Source organism: Balearica regulorum, chromosome 2 (assembly GCF_011004875.1).
Source record: "Balearica regulorum gibbericeps isolate bBalReg1 chromosome 2, bBalReg1.pri, whole genome shotgun sequence".
Taxonomy (NCBI): domain Eukaryota; kingdom Metazoa; phylum Chordata; class Aves; order Gruiformes; family Gruidae; genus Balearica; species Balearica regulorum.
Window position 1 is genome coordinate 158,182,644 of NC_046185.1, and position 18,190 is coordinate 158,200,833.

Here is an 18,190-nt window from a genome sequence, read left to right on the forward strand (position 1 = left end):
TTTGCTAAGCTGAACTGACCTGCGTTATGCTGCAAGAAAATTCCCTCTTAAGCTGTCATGGACATTATTCTGCTGTTTGGGGTGCGCTGTGAAAGCATCAGCACACCAGAGGGGCTGCATCTGTATGCCACAAAACATAATACAGTGGCAACTGAAGTCAAATACTTTATTAACTTTAATTAGACTACAAAGTTACCAACTTTTCCTCCAGAAGAATAATTTGTGCTTCCTATTGCTGGGCTGCCCAGGCCTGTCCCCATCTGTCCTTCGCCCCATGGTGGGGCCCTGGGGGATGCAGAGCTGCTCCCCACCACTACGCAGGCAGCATATTTTGCAGGTAAATCATAGAATGGTTTGGGTTGGAGGGCACCTTTAAAGGCCATCTAGTCCAACATCTCCCAGCAATGGGCAAGGACATCTTCATCTAGATCAGGTTGCTCAGAGTCCTGTCCAGTCTGACTTTGAATGTTTCCAGGGATGGGGCAATCTATGCCAGTGTTTCACTACCATCATCGTAAAACATGTCTTCCTTATATCTAGTCTGAATCTCCCCTCTTTTAGTTTAAAACCATTACCCCTTGTCCTGTCGTAGCAGGCCATACTAAAAAGTCTGTCTCCATCTTTCTCATAAGCCCCCTTTAAGTACTGAAAGGATGAAATCCATCTCAATCACCCAGAGTCATTCAGTTTTCCGTCTCCCCCAAGGTAAAGACAAGTTTTAGTTCAACAAATAGACCCCAAAAAACTGTCCAAACTTTTTCCCCTTTATGAGTTGCGGGACAGCAGGATGGCACCCCAAATTAGTTAAATGTCATCACATCGGCTGTGATTCTAATACTGAATTGAATGCAGCGCTGTGCACGGTATGAGCCATCAGAACCTTCCTCTGATCATTTATCTATAGAACCCCTTGCAAAGCAAGACTAAAGTGTAATTTGCATCAACTATTTTCTCTTGTTCTACATATTTAAACATATTTGAAACATTTGAGCCAGACTCTGAATAAAGCTAGCTGTACCAATTGCAAATATGAGACCTGAAAGGAATTTACTCTGGGAATGGTCAGTCACACAGGGCATCACCACCAAAAAGTGCTTAAACATGGCTGGAGCTATGTCAGCAGTGATGTTGGTCCTGGAGAAGGCTTTTAGGAAGACAGCTGGTACAGACGGGGGGTCCATAGCTGAGTTCAGAGCTGGAATATCTACTTGAGAAGCAACTTTCGGGGTGCTCCAGCTTTAACCAGCCATCGGTTCCTCCCTTCTTGCCACCTCCCGTGCCTCCAAGCCAGCACACCCACGTGAGAGTCTGGGCATATGCGCCATGAACCCAAGCAGGAGACTGACCCCGGTTAAAAATAACACTCGGTTTTGTGAGCTTATTTTTAACCCGGCTCAGTGCCTGGCTCCAGCTCATCGTGCAGCCGCCCCAGCTGGGGCAGGGAAGGGGGCAATTATCCGGGGCTGCTGGAATCAGCATCCAGATTACAGCATTAAGAAAAAGGTTTTATTCTACTAATGCAAATAATAATTAAAAACCTTGCAGTTATTTCACTTGCAAAACCAGTCTGGAGAAGTTACATTTCTAAGGGTTAATTCTGAAAATGAGGGATTCAGCATTACTAGTAACCTTTAAAAACAATAATTAAAGTTTGGCGTTTGGGTGCACCAGGTCTTCCCAAATGAAAAGCAGCTTCTTGGGAAAAAGAAATTAAAGACAAGCTGTAGCATCCTAAGAAGTTGCATTAGGACCAAAACCTGCCTTCTGCTCTGAGCAAGAAGGGCTGAAAAATAATTTCTCATAGCAAAGTGCTGCTGTGTGAAAGGGGAAAATATGGATCCTTTAACCTGTAATTAACCAGTAGAGGGCAATATTGCCTATCGTGAGGGGCAACGTGATCAGAAAACTCACTGCCAACTTGTATTTATTCGTAATACATCCATTTTATGTGTCTACGGCAAACCGTGAGTACAGTTCTTGGACAAGGTGGGCGCTTTGGGGGAGCCACCAGCTACACCAAAGGGTCCTTGGGTACTCCTGGAAAATGGAGATAATGCACGGGAATAAAACCACTATGGCAGAGGATATTCCAGGTGAGGTGGGACAGGTAAGTCTAGGAGTACTTCTCAAAAGAGCAGCCCTGCATGAGCTAGCATTATTACTTTGTGTTACATTTAAGTAACATCCGTGTACATCCTGGAACTGAACTGAAATCCTACCAGGAATCAGCAGCAATTAATGACAAGATAGTAATTAACAGAACCATGCCGAACAAACCAGGGTAAACATCCTGAGGATATCAAACCACTGATTTACATTTACCATGCCACTTCCCGTGCAAGAGGAAGCGGAGCCTTCATGGTTCCCGCACGGCAGCCCTACTGCTTGCGTGCTATTTTCTTACGCACCTCAAAAAAAAAAAAAAAACCCAACCAAACCATATATCAGGGGTTTCCCCTGTATTAAGAAACAAAAAGTAGGTGCACCGGTTTGCTCAGTGCCGAGGAAGACTTCCCGAGGCTACAAACAACGCACAGCCCTTCCTGTAACCAGCATCAGGAGAAGATGGACCTGGTGAGGGACGCCTGGCTTTAGCTAATGACACAAGACGGCTCCGAGCTAAAGCTCCAGCCAGCCGGTTGTCCAAGGGCAACTTGCAGGAAACTTACTCCATTTAAATCTTTCTCGAATGATGGCCAGCAAAGTGTCTAATACTTGAAGACTTTCGAGTTAAGGGGTGGTGTATTTTCTGAAGCTCAGAGCAAGACATGGTATTGCTGCTTCTAGAGAGGACTCAACTGGAAGCATTTATTGAAATTGTTCAGGACCATGTTAGTCTGAGCTGATTTTGACTGACGACAAAAAAAGAGTGCAAAAGAAAAGAGCTTTGCTTGACTTTTTTCCCCCTCCTATTACAAGGACTTGGAATTTACCCCGCGCCTACGGAAGGCACTGGAGTTTCTGATGACTCAACTACATCTGCTGCTGCCGGGGAGAGCTGAGCTGCGAAGGAGCAACCCAAAGAGAAAGAAAAAAAAAACCCATTTAAATACACTTATCTGAAGTGGATATCTGTATGATCTTTGTAATCTGTTGATAAGATTGTTGTGCTGAAAAGCTTTTCTGCTGTTACAGCAGCTCTGGTATGAATCTTTACCTTAGTAGAAGATCCTAGGGTTCTTCTAAGACTCAAGTCTGACATTTGCTGGAAATCTCATACTTTAGAGGAACCCACTGGAGCCAAGAACTTATTTAATGGAAATGACCTGTCTATAGGCCTGGATGACCTTGGGCTGAAAAATTCCTGGAGATTAACTAATTCTTTTGTTTCTTCTTTTAAAAGCTCCCTATCTAATGCATTACAGCACAGAGAAAACATCAGGAGACCAAGTAACTCTACTAAAACCTAGAAGAAGTGGTCTAATTTGGGGGACCAAGCTTGAAAGGTGTTTTCAGAAAGATGCCAAATCATCACAGTTTCTTTTAATTTCTGTTGGGAGCGAGGGATGCTCATAAGATACCAAGCCCAGGGTATTTTACAAAACCGCATGTGCACACACACACCCCCCCTGCTCCTGAAACTGTGGGCAAACGCTCAGCCAAGAAAATACTCTCTCATCGTTACTGGAGGCTATGTTGAGCAAGTTCTTCTGATTAATTGTTCTTAAACTTGTTTCTAAATGCCAGGAAACACTAATACCACGACGCTTAACAGCAGGAGTTACAAAACCCACTTTCAGGCTGTGCTCTCTCAGGTTTGTCAGACTCGAGAGAAACTAAAATTTACATGGAGTCCTCTTTGGAAAATGTCACTGGCTGAGTTTGACAGTGACAGCCTTTAAAAATCTCTCTCCTGCTATTTGATGTGATGCTTATGAGAAAAAGCAGCCATTTTAAAATCTACTGATTAAAAAAATGCAAGTAGTCTTGAAAGCCAAAAGAGCCTGAAATCACTCAGAAACTATCCGGGGAATGCCGGCACAGCTGCCCCATCCACACCACCACTTCTAGGGGCAGAGCTCTTGTAAACAGTAAAGGGAGTTTATTTCAACACTGAAGTTTATCAGCTAAAGCACAGGATGAAGGACAACGTTTTGAGTCATCTCGCACAAATCAGTGGCTTTCACCAATTATTGGCAAAAAATTTTTCTTCTGGAGCAATTGCACATTCCTCAGTGCTACTGAGAGCACAAGGAGATTCGGGGTTTCCTCTGGTGCAGCAAACTGATGTCTCCCTGAGACATCCCTCCTGCAAAATGCTGGGAAATACTTAGCCAGAGTGGCGCCCGGAGGGCTCAGCTGGTCAGAAACCAAAGACGTCGTCAGGTCTCGATCCGCACCCTCTGCGGAAACCTGCTGCGTCTCCCGCCTCATCCTCTGCCCACCTCACACCCCGCGCTGCGTCCGACTGCACAGCTCTGCCGTCACCAATGTCACCGCGCTCTGACGTGCATTGTGTCTCCCTGCTCCAACTCAAAACCTCGTATTATGTTAAGAACCTGGGGGATTTGGGCCAGGCTTTCCCAGGCCAGGACCAGCACTGCTATTTCCTCTGCCGTGGGAGATGGGCATTTCCCATGAGGGGGAAAAACAAGTCCACAAGTGGCGGGAAACAGCAGGGGAGGTGGTGGTGAAGTCCTGGGAAGTGATTGGGAAAAAAAAAGGAGGTGGGATTTGGGAAAAAGGACAGAGACTGATGGAGTGACTCTTGCAGTGCTATTTCTGTCCCGGGAGAGCCATGGCTGCAGCACGTCCAGTATCCGGGCAAGGGCAGGGCTCAAAACCTCTTGCTCAACGCACATAGCAATCCTCTGCCTGCCTGGCTTCCAAAGCTGGCAATGGACTTGCTCCTTTTATTTTTGCCCTTGTATCCAGCTGCTCCGGTGCCAGGTCACGCTGTTCCTACCCAGCCCGTACCCCTGTGGCGCAGGGCAGGGAAAGCCCCACGTCGGGTCCGCTCACCCTCCCCGCCCCGCAGCAGCTCCTCTAGAAAGCTCAGCCTCTCCATTTTCTTCTTTTTTTGTTAGCCGTCCGGATTTTACCTGCCACCCCCATACACACCCAAGAGCCCCATTATATGCTGCATTCAGCCCAGCGTGTACCAACACGACTCCTGCATTCCCAGCGCATCCAGCTACTCCGGGCGATGACGTTTCGCCGCAAAGACACCCCATCCGCAACAAAGTGGGAAGATTAAATGAGGTAACACCATACACTAACTGCAGCGGTGTTGCAAATGGGGACTTTGAAAGGAGATGTCACCGTGCTGTTCCCCTGAGTGGCTAAATGGGGATCGATGGCTAAAGCCACTCCTGTTCGACGGCACTGGCTGGCGCCGAGCTCCGCAGTCCAACGTATAGACAGGGGAGTCGCTGAAAGAGCCTGGATTTACCTCCTCCCTACCAAACGTTACTCATCAGAAGTTCTTTTAAAGCCCGATGAATGGCCCTACATGAAATTTGAGGCCAGAGAGAAGTGCAGGCTGTGCACATCCAGGCTTCTGCGGTTATGTTGCTTCTTTTGAAACACGTATATATTAGGCCGACTGCTCTCATCTTAAAGATTTGGGATGTGGGAAATGCAAATGGCAGGAGGTAACAAAAATCCCCACGTTTCCAGCAGAGAGATGACCCCATTTGCATGCTGCTGCTCAAAGTGAATTTTATTAATTTTAAAAGACTTTATCACACAGGGGTCTTTTATTCATTTCTGCATGAATTTCGAAAGGAAGCAAAGAGCAAAGAGTGAGCTTCGCAGCTTGACGTATATACATACAAATTAGCAAGATCTCAAGCTCAGCGTTTGAGCAAATGGACCTGATTTAAAAAAACCAAAACAAACAACAACAAAAAAACACCTCACACAGCAACTGAGATTACTTAGAAGACAATTCTTTCTACATTTTTCAGGGTCATGTCAGATCTCTACCATCGTTTCCTGCAAGCCACGTTGTATGCCACTACTTTGCAGTGCTGTCAGTCAGACCCCCTCAAAAAGTTGCACCAGGGGCTCCTACCCTTGGGGCTTCTCTCCTCAACACACTCCCTACGCAACGGGGCTCAGGTCCCAGTAACTGTCTCCCTCTCTTACATGGCCCCTCTTCCTCCAAAATTGGCATCACTGACATCAAAATGGGTTCAATACTCAGAGGTTCTTTTCATCTCACCTATATTTCAACCTCAGGCAAAAATGCCTGCAGGTTTTCTCTCTACCACGAGGAAGCCTTGCAGCGCACGTTTCGCTTTGAAATTGGATTTGAAGTGCAAAACAAAATCCTATTGAGAAAAAAAGAGAGCCATCCCTTAAGATGCTATTTACTCATTACAAGAGGAAAACAAATCAACAAACAAAAAAATCCACAGCGCAACTACACGCAGCCTGGCCAGTTCCTCCATCGCGCTCCCAGACACCTTCCACCGGCATTTCCTCTCTCCTTGTGCCCGAGCAGAGCCCCATGGACCTTCGTGCCTCTCACACTTGCACTCCAAAACCTCCCGGTGCCGGACGAAACAGCCCTTTCGCTGCCCCGAAAGACAAAACTTTGCTTTGTGCATTCAACCCTCCTAGGAGTTACCACCACCAGGTCAAGAAAAATGGGCTTCTGATTAGAAAACTCTTCAGACAGCAAGCAGAGGAAAAGTCCTCTTCTACTTTCCGAAGGAACACACCTTTAACTCAGTAGTTTTTAAGAGTTGTAAAGTATCAAGACGACACTTTTTATTTCCATTAGTTGCCCTCACTAAAAGGAGTAACTCCAGAGCAGTTCTAAGCAAGCCTGAATCTGCAAATTATAGTTTCGTTGCATATTTTTCCATTATCAGCTTTAAATTAGTCTTCAAAACCTTCATGTACAGCAAATCCAGATTACCGTAAGAGAAAAAAATTATATATAAAGCAAAAAGCCATGCTGTTAAATTTAAAAAGAAAAGAATCTCATGAGTGACTTCAGAAAAATGAGATGACTTCCCCAGCTGTTTCGTCAACACTTCCATAGTAATTTGGCAAAAGTACAAAATCACCAAGTTTATATTTTCATCAAATGGCTATTAGCGCTGTTGAAATCTCACAGACACAAGACAGCAAGAGCAAACTCCATGTTTTATACTGCACTGCCCGTGCTCGGTTTGTAAGCTCTCATCTTTTCAGGTGAATCATTTCAAAAATATTCTCCCTTCTACCCTGAGCCTTAAATACGACACTAGGGGTTTCACATATTAATTACAAAAAAGGAAGACATATCTGCTCTCTCCAGATACACGCCGCAACGCGCCGTTCATTCCTCATCCGTTCCTGCATTACGAGGACTAGGGCAAGCAAATCCCAGCCCCCAGTGCCTGCGCACATCCCTGATTCGCAGAGCTCCAGGGACAAAGACCTCCATCTTTTAATTGACCCCGCACGTGACACGTGCTCGGAGTAGCAGCAGGTCTCTTCTGACAGCTCAGTAGGTTTTATGAACCTTCATCACAAAACCCAGTCCTATTTTTGACATCTTCCTGACAACATGAGCGCTAAGCTGTTAGCTGATGTTCTGTTCGATAACATTGACATGCTAATGAGGAGTCTGAATTTGAAAAAAACAGCGTTTGAAGTTGATGTTCAGTACTAATTTTGATCAAATACTGCAATTTAATTAGGAGCCTACACCTCCCAAGCTGTACCACTTTCTGTAGTTCGGCATCTCCAATCCATCAGGGAACTCTCAAAGTTTCTAAACGATCTTTTTTTCCCCCACTCATAGTCAAGCTCTTCAGCCTGTGCCTTAAACCCCCCCGTAGTTCAGGAATACAAGTAATTTTTCAAATCCAAGACCTATCAATAACTAAATGTTCATACACGCAAACATATACTCACACGCTTATACATACATACATATATTTACACACACATAAAGAAATTGCTCTGTGTATACCACTCAAACTGAAGTTCTGACCAAAATAACCAATAAATGGAGAGCACAGAAATTAAGATTTTCTCAATTAAAAAAAAAACCCACCAAACACCAAACCAAAAACATGACTATGACCCAACAATAACAATACTTACAATTATCTTTTGTGCCTGGCAACAGTATTGTCAGTCAGTTTATACGCTCCATCTACAGAGATCCAGTGGGAACAGGGAACGTTTTACCAAGAGAGCTTGGTGAGTTTTGGAAACGGAGAGTTTGAACAGCAACATTAGTACCCGCTTGTGAACTCAACACGGCCAGGTATCTCCTGGGAAGGCCACCCCAGAGCTGCCCATGCCTGGAGATACCTGGCCGTTCCTCTCCTACGTTGCTGCAGCAGCACCATCCCACCTTCTCCTTGTTTTAACACACCTCCCAGATCCATGGGATGAAGCACCAAGGACAATAACAACCCTTTCCAACCACAACCTCTGGGGCCAAAGCGAAAATGGGGGGGACCAGTGTTTAAGAGGTACCACAAAGGCAGAGAAGTTGGAGCGCACCACACGCCAGATGGGAGCAAAGAGCACCTGAACGGCCGCTGGCCCTCGGTGGATGCACCCATGGAAGGGATGCGCCCACTGAAACTGCAGGACATCACAAAAACGCAACACCTGAAGTTACTCTAATGAGCTTCTGCTCAAAATCACCTGGTGTACAGACATACATCTCCTTTAATTCTGTAATGGCAATGAAGGCTTTTTTAAATATTTAAGTGACTATTTGTCAGCAGACTCATTATACCATGGTATAAATATTTGAAAAACTTTAAAAACATTTCATCAAAACCGCAGAGGTTCAAACTGTTTAAATACAAAGACGAATTTGTACTACTGGCAGACCAAAGTGCCAGTAAAGCTAATCCACCTCCCTCTTCAACACCAGCTAACTCAAAACCTTCTCAGAAACACTTGCTAAGAGTTCTACTAAGTTTGAAGATGTCAAACTTTGTTTACGCTACAGCATTTCTCCTGGGCCTTGTAAGATCATTATTGCTCCCCTCGCGGGGTTGAAAACATCCTGCAGTCAGCACTGTGATATCGAAAGGAAACCTAGAACAGATGCACAGCAGATAAGACCACATTTGTTATCATGCAAGTCAGTGACTGACATAAAAAGTCCCAGACTTTGCACTTTGAGAACATTTCATCACTTTCCACTTACAATTCTGGCCTGAACTCTTGGTATTGGATACAACCTGGTATCTCTGTAGAAACAATCTCCTTTTACAGTAATTTTAAAAAATACTGAATAAAGGAATTAACTTTTTTCTAAAGAAAAAGTTGCTAAGTCAAGACTGAGTGGTGGACTGGAGACAAAATTTCAGCAGACAATGGAGTCATTTCACCTTCCAGATGGTGGGGTCTGTTGGCAGAAGCCATCAAATATACTACTATTGAGAAGATAAACCGATAAATAAAACCACGCTGTTGTAACACTAATATACTGGACATTGATGACAGTTCATTTAGGACCTCAGTGTCCAGCTTTATCACAATTTCAACTGAAAATCTGGAGGGCCTACATTTTAAGGGAAGATTAACCAGAACTGCCACAAAAAATAGAAAACTGGAGAGGTTCTGACCTCTGTTAGCAATATACCACCTATACCACCTAACCTATGTTAAAGCTGTACATCAAGCGGCTAGCTTGGCTCTGTGCCACTTACAGGCAACCCCCGGAGACGCCGATAATTTGGGGAATTTTCCTGCCACACCCAAAACCACAATGGTTTGCTGAATCTGGAGCCTGCTGTGAACGAAGGGTCGGCTGCTGCCTTCAGGAGAAGCTGGGAGGTGTAAGGCAAAATCCCCCTCAAACTGCTCTCGTTTAAAAAAAAAAAAAAAAAAAAAAAAGGTTTTCCACTATTGGAAACTATTCTGTCCAGGACAACGAGCACCTCCCCTGCAACAGAGCACACAGCATGGGCATGCGCTCAGCTTCGTGATTTATGCTATGAAAAGGGTTACCAGGGATGTAGTCATCTCCTTCTATAAACATTTCGGGAGCAAAGTGCACACGTGATCTCAGAGCAAGTGCTAGAACAGAGGGAGGAGTGGAAACCATGTAAGAGTAATCAATTACTCTTTTTTGTTCATCAAGAGCAGGGAGGCTTAAACACCTGTGTCTTTGTAGAAAAATGTTTTATTTCCTCGAGTTAGGCTTCTTGTTTTAAGGAGTTACTGCAAGAAGCATCCTCTCGATTATTCACTGCATTAGAAAGCACTTAAAATTCACCTCCTGTTCTATGACACTTTTCAAGACAGGTTGTATTTGTTAATAAAGAAATTACTAATGGCTACAAAACCGCTATGGGTAGGATTCAGGACAAATTACTGTTTTCTTTTAACCTTTCAAACAGGACTACCTTCCAATTCTTTTGGGCTAATACCTTCAAGATGGATCAAAAGTCATAGAATCACAGAATGGTTTGGGTTGGAAGGGACCTCGACCACCTAGTTCCAACCCCCTGCCATGGGCAGGGACACCCTCCACTGGACCAGGTTGCCCAAAGCCCCATCCAACCTGGGATTGGGAATGGTTTAGACAGCCTCCCCTGCAATAGATACCGCAAGTTATACACCCTAGAGTAGCCACTGGCATTGACATCTCAAAAATACGAATATGCATAGAAAAGTACACATGATTTTCTCTTTACTCAGCAGTGGTAAAAACTATCATCTACTCTGTCATTTTCTACCTGATTCTCTAGAGAAATTGCTGTGTTTCACCCAAGAACACGTGGTGATGTCTCTCCCAGTCATGTAACAAGGGACACGAGTTGTACAGTGAACAGAATTGTATTTCCTAACTCTGAAATAGGTTCCACATGGGATGTGACTTAAAAATTTTGAAGCTCTTTGGAAAATATGGTTTAAAAAAAGATATAATTCTTTTTTCCTTCCCAACTTAAGCTCTGAGGCATTTAAAAATAACTAGTCTTGAAGTGATTTTCTGCTAACAAACAGTCAACACATACAAGGTGTACCCTGGCTATATAATTTGCCAACTACAGACAGATTTCTGTCCAACACTTCTTTTAAGGCAGCAAAGGGCAGAGCAGTACGGCACGTACGCTTGTTTGCTTTTCCGTTAACAAGTTTCCTTGTCGCTGCAGCTGTGTCCGTCCTGGTGAAGCTGTGCTGCTCTGACTCCGCTGCAAGGCAAAAGCCTCACAGCTTTTATCATCTGTATAGAAAGGAGACTGCGCAAAAGCTATTTTAAGAGCCGAACATTTAGATCTCAAAATACGGTTAATTTGACTGTAGAACTAAGACTTACACCTGGAGTTCCAGCAATCTCCAAGCAGGGTACCTTCCCCGGGTAATTAGGAAGGACCCAGAGATAGCAGGACTTCACCATAAGAGAGGTTATGTTTGGCTTTGTTCCAAACTGTGTTTTATGGTTATATGACCCAAATGCTGCTGAGTTATAATTCCAGGCATTTGCCTGTCCACAAGCTTCTCCTAGAAATAAACTTGATTAACAAATGCAGCTCTGGGTGTATACAAAACCCAGATAAGTGTCCCCAGCCAGTTTTTTCACCCACATAAGCCCTGTAGGAGACGCTTCTCCAGCTGTTCCCTGTAGAAATATTTTTCTGACATATTGCACTCTTAGGCATTTAGCACACCGCCAAAGACGATCCAATGAACAAAAAGCCAGGCTTTTTTCATCGCAGTAACTCAACATTCAAAACACACATATTGCTATTCACGTAAGATTTAACACGTACTAAAAATAAAAACTTTACATCGTTAAAACGCCCACATTTAAGAAAATTAATAGTTCATTTTGCCAAATGAATATCATAACATTACATTCATTAATAAAAGACCTCCTAATCTTTCTCTCAGGAGCTGAAATTAGGCTCTCTCAAGCTCTGCAGTCTGTCCCCGGTGAGAAGACAGGAGATGCACAAGGGCTCGCTGCAACGCAAATTCCACACCAAATGCCCTGGGACAGCCCTCATGGCCCTGGCCCCGGTTCCTCCTCCTCACTAAACGCCCAGTTTGTCCACTACAATAAAGCAACTACTTACCTTAACAGATCCAGAATGTCTTCTCCCACATGAAGTCCACTCTCGGCACCCGCACATCCCGAACTGGATGCTTTACGGCAAGAGTCATCGTGCCCCAGACGCACACCTTGTCTCCTCTCTTCCCAGCTACCCTGCTTCCCCAGCCTCCTCGACAAGGCGGCCCTGCGCGCAGCCCCAGCCATCCCTCAAATTCTTCCATCACGAAAGCACCCCCAAGTCTCCAAACCACAGTAAGAGAACACGTCATGTGCATTAATGTCAACACATCAGGGGAGGGAGGGAAGAAGCGAAGACTCCGACTATGAAGAAAGGCCTGAAGGAACACTGCACCCTACGTTCCATCTCAATCCGTGCCCCAAGCTCCTGGGCTTCCGCTACTTCTCTGTAAAGCCCAAACATTCACTTCTCACTAAACCACATTTTTCAGAAAGCTAGTCTTTTAAGACACTAAAAGTTGGGAGAAACTACTTCTCTTGGCAGGTTCTCCCAACAGTTAATCACCCATGTGTTAAAACTGCATGTTTATCTTCGCATCTGAATTTGTCTAGCCTTATACAAATGTTTATACCCTTCTTCCAAACAAGGTGACCTTTAATATGAACAGTTTTATCTTAGTGGCGTACACATTTTTTTTAGAATCAAACTGGAATTTGGCACACCAGCCTGAGGCTGCAGAAGCACCTCCCTTGCCGGCGCTGGCAGGGAACCAAGGCTCTGCAGCAGCACAGAGCTTGCGCCGGCAGGGAACAGCCAGGGTGAAGAGGAGACACGGGCAAATGCCCACTGCTTCTGCATTCACTGCGGTAACTCGTGATCGGGTTTTCCTGATGAGGAAGGTAAAGGCCAAATGAGGCAAAAAGTCCTTGAAATTTGTCAACAGCACAAACCAGGCTGTGTTGGTTTCCTGCTTCTCCCTTACTGGCCTCATGGCCTGCAACTTCCATTGCAATGAAGCTTATCAAAGATGTCAAGATCTGCCATTCTTCTTGGGGCTAAAACATCCAAGCCCAGAAAAGACGGAAGTAGCACTAGGGGTATTGACTGAAAGAAACGCTTTGGTGATTGTTCTAACTCAGAGGGTGAATCTTCCCCCAGTTAAAAATCTTCTACCTCTCTGCACTCAATTCAGGAGCCCAAAGACTGTGGGCAGAGGTTCGTGAACATTATTCACGCTTGCAGGCAACACCAGATGCATCCAAAACAGCTTAAAGTGAACTTCTAGCTCTCTAGTGCTCTCCTCAACATCCAGCTCCCAGTTTGTATGGAAGAGCTGAACAACGCCCTTTCGTCAGTGAAGCGCAGTATGCTTGGTGGCAAGGACCTGACTGCATTTCCCATAAGCACCCAGCGGTAAGAAATGTATACGTCGAGATTATCAGACTAATTCTGGGAGGTGTCTGAGTGACTACTTAACAGGCACGTCCACATAAATCAAAGTACCAAAGTGCCTTCTGATGAGAGGCAGCATTAGTACCGAAAGCCTAGCCAAAGACAAAATGCCTGGTTCTCTTCCTTCGGCTACGACCAAAGGAAAGGCTGAGTCTTGGCCACGTGATTTTTCTCCATTTTCCTCCAGAAATACTTCCATAGGGAAGTCCAAAACAGTGTTAAAACACCCATAGTCTAGCTCACTGGAGAATGATACTACAGAATATGTCCTTTCACAAAAGCAAGACGTGGTATGCCGTTGCTGTGTAAGACAAACATTGCAAGAGGATGGCAAATTCAGATTTAGCTTCTGTACTGGGTTTTGTGCTGCTCAGAGTAGAAGGCAGCCTCCAACTACATGCCTAGGAAAAAAGATTTCCAGAGGTGGCTATGGTGACAGTTACGCAAACGTGTGATAAATAAGCGAGTTAATCTTACTCTATGTATCAGTTACAAAGATTAACACAGACACAGCATGTATCTCTGGAGAGACATTGAAACACTGCTGGATCTGCCCAGCTTCTCCACCAGCTGTGTCAAAGCCTCTGCAAGCTTAGGATTTCTTTTTCCAGGTAAACTCCTCTCCTGGACCACATTTTAATCAAGCTTGTGACTACAACTGAGATAGAAGAATCTTATTCCAGAGCTGCTGCTTTGCATCTGTTCAAGCAACTGTTACAGACACAGCCAAAATAATTCTTCTGGCCATCAGGAACGTCCGTTCCACAACCTGCATTCTATGACCAGTCTGGATTCCTCTCCCACACTCATTGGTAACTCATTCCAATAAATTTAAAAATAAGAAACAATGCAGGAGATTTCATATTTGATTTTTAACAGTCAATAAAAGGAGGAATTGAACCCTCCTCAATGTACCATGTCATTTTTTATACCACATAAAAACTAGCATCCTTACTGTAGTCTTTATAAACTAGGTGTTAGTATTTAATCCCTCTCAGAATTAACATTCAGGTGTATGAAAGGATTTAGCTTTATTTTGAGCACTGGTAAATTAGCAGCTACAGGGTTGGGTTTTTTCTATTTTTTTTTTTTTGAAGTTCATTCGAAGTTGGCTGCATTGAAAAGAGCTCACATCTGTAATTCAGTATAAAGGGTAAGATACAGGGCAAAGTTTTAAGAGTTATTACTGTAAGCCTCTAAAAATCAATTTTCTTGATTGTCAATTTTAAGTTAAGCTCAAAAATGATCTATTTTTAGTCATTTTAAAATGAACCCACTAAGCTGGCATTATTTAAAAAGCCAGAGAACTAAAGAGACAATTCTACCTAATAGCATCCTTCTAACAAAACTTTTTACTTATCTTCTGAATTAAATACACTTTAATCCCCACCATTACATCTCAAAGCTGACATCTCAGGCAGAAGTTTTTAGCTTCCTTTACTTGGAAGATAATTAGCACTTTGGCCACCAGTGCAATCCACCTCACACCAAGACTTCAGAACTTTCAGATTTGGGTACTATCACATCCAAACCACTGCCTGTATTTTAGACACGGCAAATGTGACAGGGGACATAGTGCTCATGGGGGTTTTCAATTAACTTTCTACCAGCTGTCCTAAGATACCACCTAACCCAGTGCCAACTCTGCCAGAACATAATTTTCAGACAAGCGTCAATGAGTTTGAATCAGCAGTCAGCTTGCACAGGATCAGGGTTATGGCTCATATGGTCACAGCATTTTTTTTTTCTTTTTTAATCTGACAGCAGCATCTCAAAAGTGTGGCTTCCTGTTTTGTGAATGCATGAGCTATGTAGCAGAGTATAAACCAACCATCCTCGGCTCTAACTTTTCAGAAGCGCGCTTCACTCAACAACCAACTCCAGTCGAGGTATTTTTTTCCAAAACCAAAGCAGATCAAGCAGTAAACCCACTATAATGATGAATTCAAAAGGTGTAGTTCGTAACAAAATAAATTTGCTTCATTCCAACACTATCACAACATAAGGACCATTTCAGCATTTTGGGTGGAAGATAAAAAGCTTTTTACGTAAGGCAACCACTTGAAGAGAAGCAGTAACAACAAGAAAACCCAAACTGTCTATGTTGAGTACTACATAAAGCAAGTTTGTAGTCACAATTCAGTCCCAAAGTAAACAAGACCAGAGGGAGCAGACAGTGCAAACAAGGTTCCTTTTCTTACATTAAAAAAGAGTTTCAAAGTCCGGGTTACTGCTGAATGGAGATTACTGATGTCTGTATTGCAACTACCTTGACTTAAAAATAAGCCTAAATACTAAGACATCCAAAAATCACGACCAAATAGAAAGGTTTTCCAAAAGCACTTTTTAAATCCCGCATGTAAAGGTTAACAGGAATTCTAATACTGAGTTCAAGTATTCATTAGTGCTTTTGAACAGTTCTCTGACCACAAGCATCGTACAGCTGTAGCGTTCATTTTGCAATGCAGCCATCTGAGTGGTAAGCACTACCCTGGTACAGTCACAGATTATACTAAGGCAAAGTAGGAAACAGGCTCACTTTTCACACAGAAGAAAATTCAGGAACAGAACTCATGTTTCCAAAAATAAAATCTAACTTTATCACTAGACTGTCCCAGAGATGGCCTGAAACACCGAAGCACAACTAAATACAAAAGACAAAACCCCACTCCACTCACACCCAATGCCAGTACCCTGAAGGAGAAAGCAAACAGGACAGCCGAACACGAACACTGACAGATATAAAACCCTCAGGCTTGTTTAGAGATGATGGGGGGGTTAAGTCTTTACCAATCTTGTTTTCAGCATTCTAAGACTCAGTCCATCAATTAACCACAAGCTGGTAACAGTATACACCTTACAAATGTTCTATACGCTTACTCCACAGAGCAGCTTTGTCACACCACAAAACAACGCTTGTCATTCCCAGTGGAGAAGGTATTGCAAAGAACCGAGAACTACAGAAGGTTCAGCAATTTTGAAGTGTGAAGCATTCTAAGGCAAAATCCCAAACTTCTTCAGTAAAGCCAAGTGAAAGGGGTAGGTGCCATGCAACCTAAAGAAAGACTTGTGTTACGGTGTATTGCATTGAAATTACGGCCATGCACAAGAGACCAACAAGAGGTTGCACCCAGAGAAAGCATTACAAAGTTCTTGTATTCTACCAAGGAACTTTGAGGCAGAGCGTGAAAGGAAGTGACTTAGCAGGTTCAAAAACTCCATCCTAGTTTTTCCAAACCGCTGGAGGAAGTTCAAATTAAACTGGACAGTGACTCCCTGCGCATTCAAAATTAATCCCTCCTGTATGAAGAAATGGTACTTTTAATCAAACAGCACCTGTTTGTGAAAGCTACCTCATCCCACTGCACATTTTATGCCTAACATCTGCTAGAATTAAAACCTTGTCTAGTAAGTATTTTGTGCTATTTTGGCCAAAATTTGTTTGAGGAAATTTGCTGCCCTCGATGATCCATTACTTCCAGTAAGTAGGTTCTGTACATATGTGTAATTTACATATTAGTAAGGAACAATATAAAAATTTTCAGAGAAACCTAGTAAGTTTCAGCAGCACAATTAAAGTCTAAATATATAATACATAATAGGAAGAAATTAAACTGGATCCACACTAAACATAGAATGAGGATTCATTTTGTGTAAAAATGAAGTTGGATGTAGGAATAAGGAGCAGTACTGTTTTTAAAAAAAACCAAACCTGTGTTCTACATATTGAAACAGGTAGAGACTATTAGGCTTAGGTCAAGTATATGAAGGTGACAATATTTTACACCTGGAACTGCCAGTCCAATTGTACACTTGGACCAAGCCCACATATCCATCCAGTTCAACCACCAGACTATTCAAATGCTGGTGTCTGGGTATCCACTACTACTGTACAAATCTTTACTGATGAATTCTGCCTTCTGCCAACTCCTTTCTTCGTGTCTGTTTTTGTGTTTTGCCAGTTTCTCTTTCTACAAAGAAAGTGCAGCACTGCCATTTAATGCTGCATTTTGTCCAGCTCTGACAATAATCAGCTTTGGGGATCTGAAGGCAGCGAGGCACAATACAAACCACTGGATGTTCAGCAAATTTACAGTGTTAAAAGATTTCATTACAGAACCCTGGAGTGAACAGTTTGTATGGAACGCTGTGAGAAGGACCGCACTTTTCCAGGTAAGATCTAAAGCAAGCACGTGGGTATACATTTGCTGCTAGCAGCTATGCTATTGTAATTGTGTTCTTAACTTGAGCTAGGTAATTTAAACGTTAAAGAAGATTACCTGGGATTAAAATAGAGTGTGAAGTTTGGCAGCTTAACATAAAACCTATGGGTATCCACAGGAAGGAATTCAAACTCAGCTCCAGGTTGTCCTAATTTTATTTGAGTTGGTTAACCAATTTTGAAGCACTTTTTACAGTTTACATAACTTAAAGGAGCACATTGTGTCCTATAAATATAAATTAACATTTTTAATAACTCCAGACATCACGACAAAGCCAGATCTTGAAATAAATTGTCTGTTTAGTTATCTGGATCAAGAAGGAACATACATGGGGAAGGAAAAAAACAGCATTGACAAGAAAACACTGTTTCGTTCTAAACGGAGTTTGTGCTTCTACACCAAAATGACAACACTGAAGTAACAGGAACTCTGCAAAGAACTTGAAAAGGTACATAACTTCAATAGCCCCAAAACCAAAGTACGTATTTGTTTCTTCTGCCTGTTATTTTGTGTGGTTCTATGAAATTAGCATTTATGGTAGAGGAACAAGTGTTAAGATATACTAACTTTGCTGCAAATATGAAT

General features: G+C 43.2%; 1 protein-coding gene across 7 annotated transcripts in view; it reads right to left on the minus strand.

Annotated features, from left to right (window-relative positions):
• Positions 1 to 18,190, minus strand: part of DNAJB6 (DnaJ heat shock protein family (Hsp40) member B6) — a 63,311-nt gene that overhangs the window by 13,161 nt on the left and 31,960 nt on the right. The gene's annotated exons all lie outside the window — the stretch shown is intronic.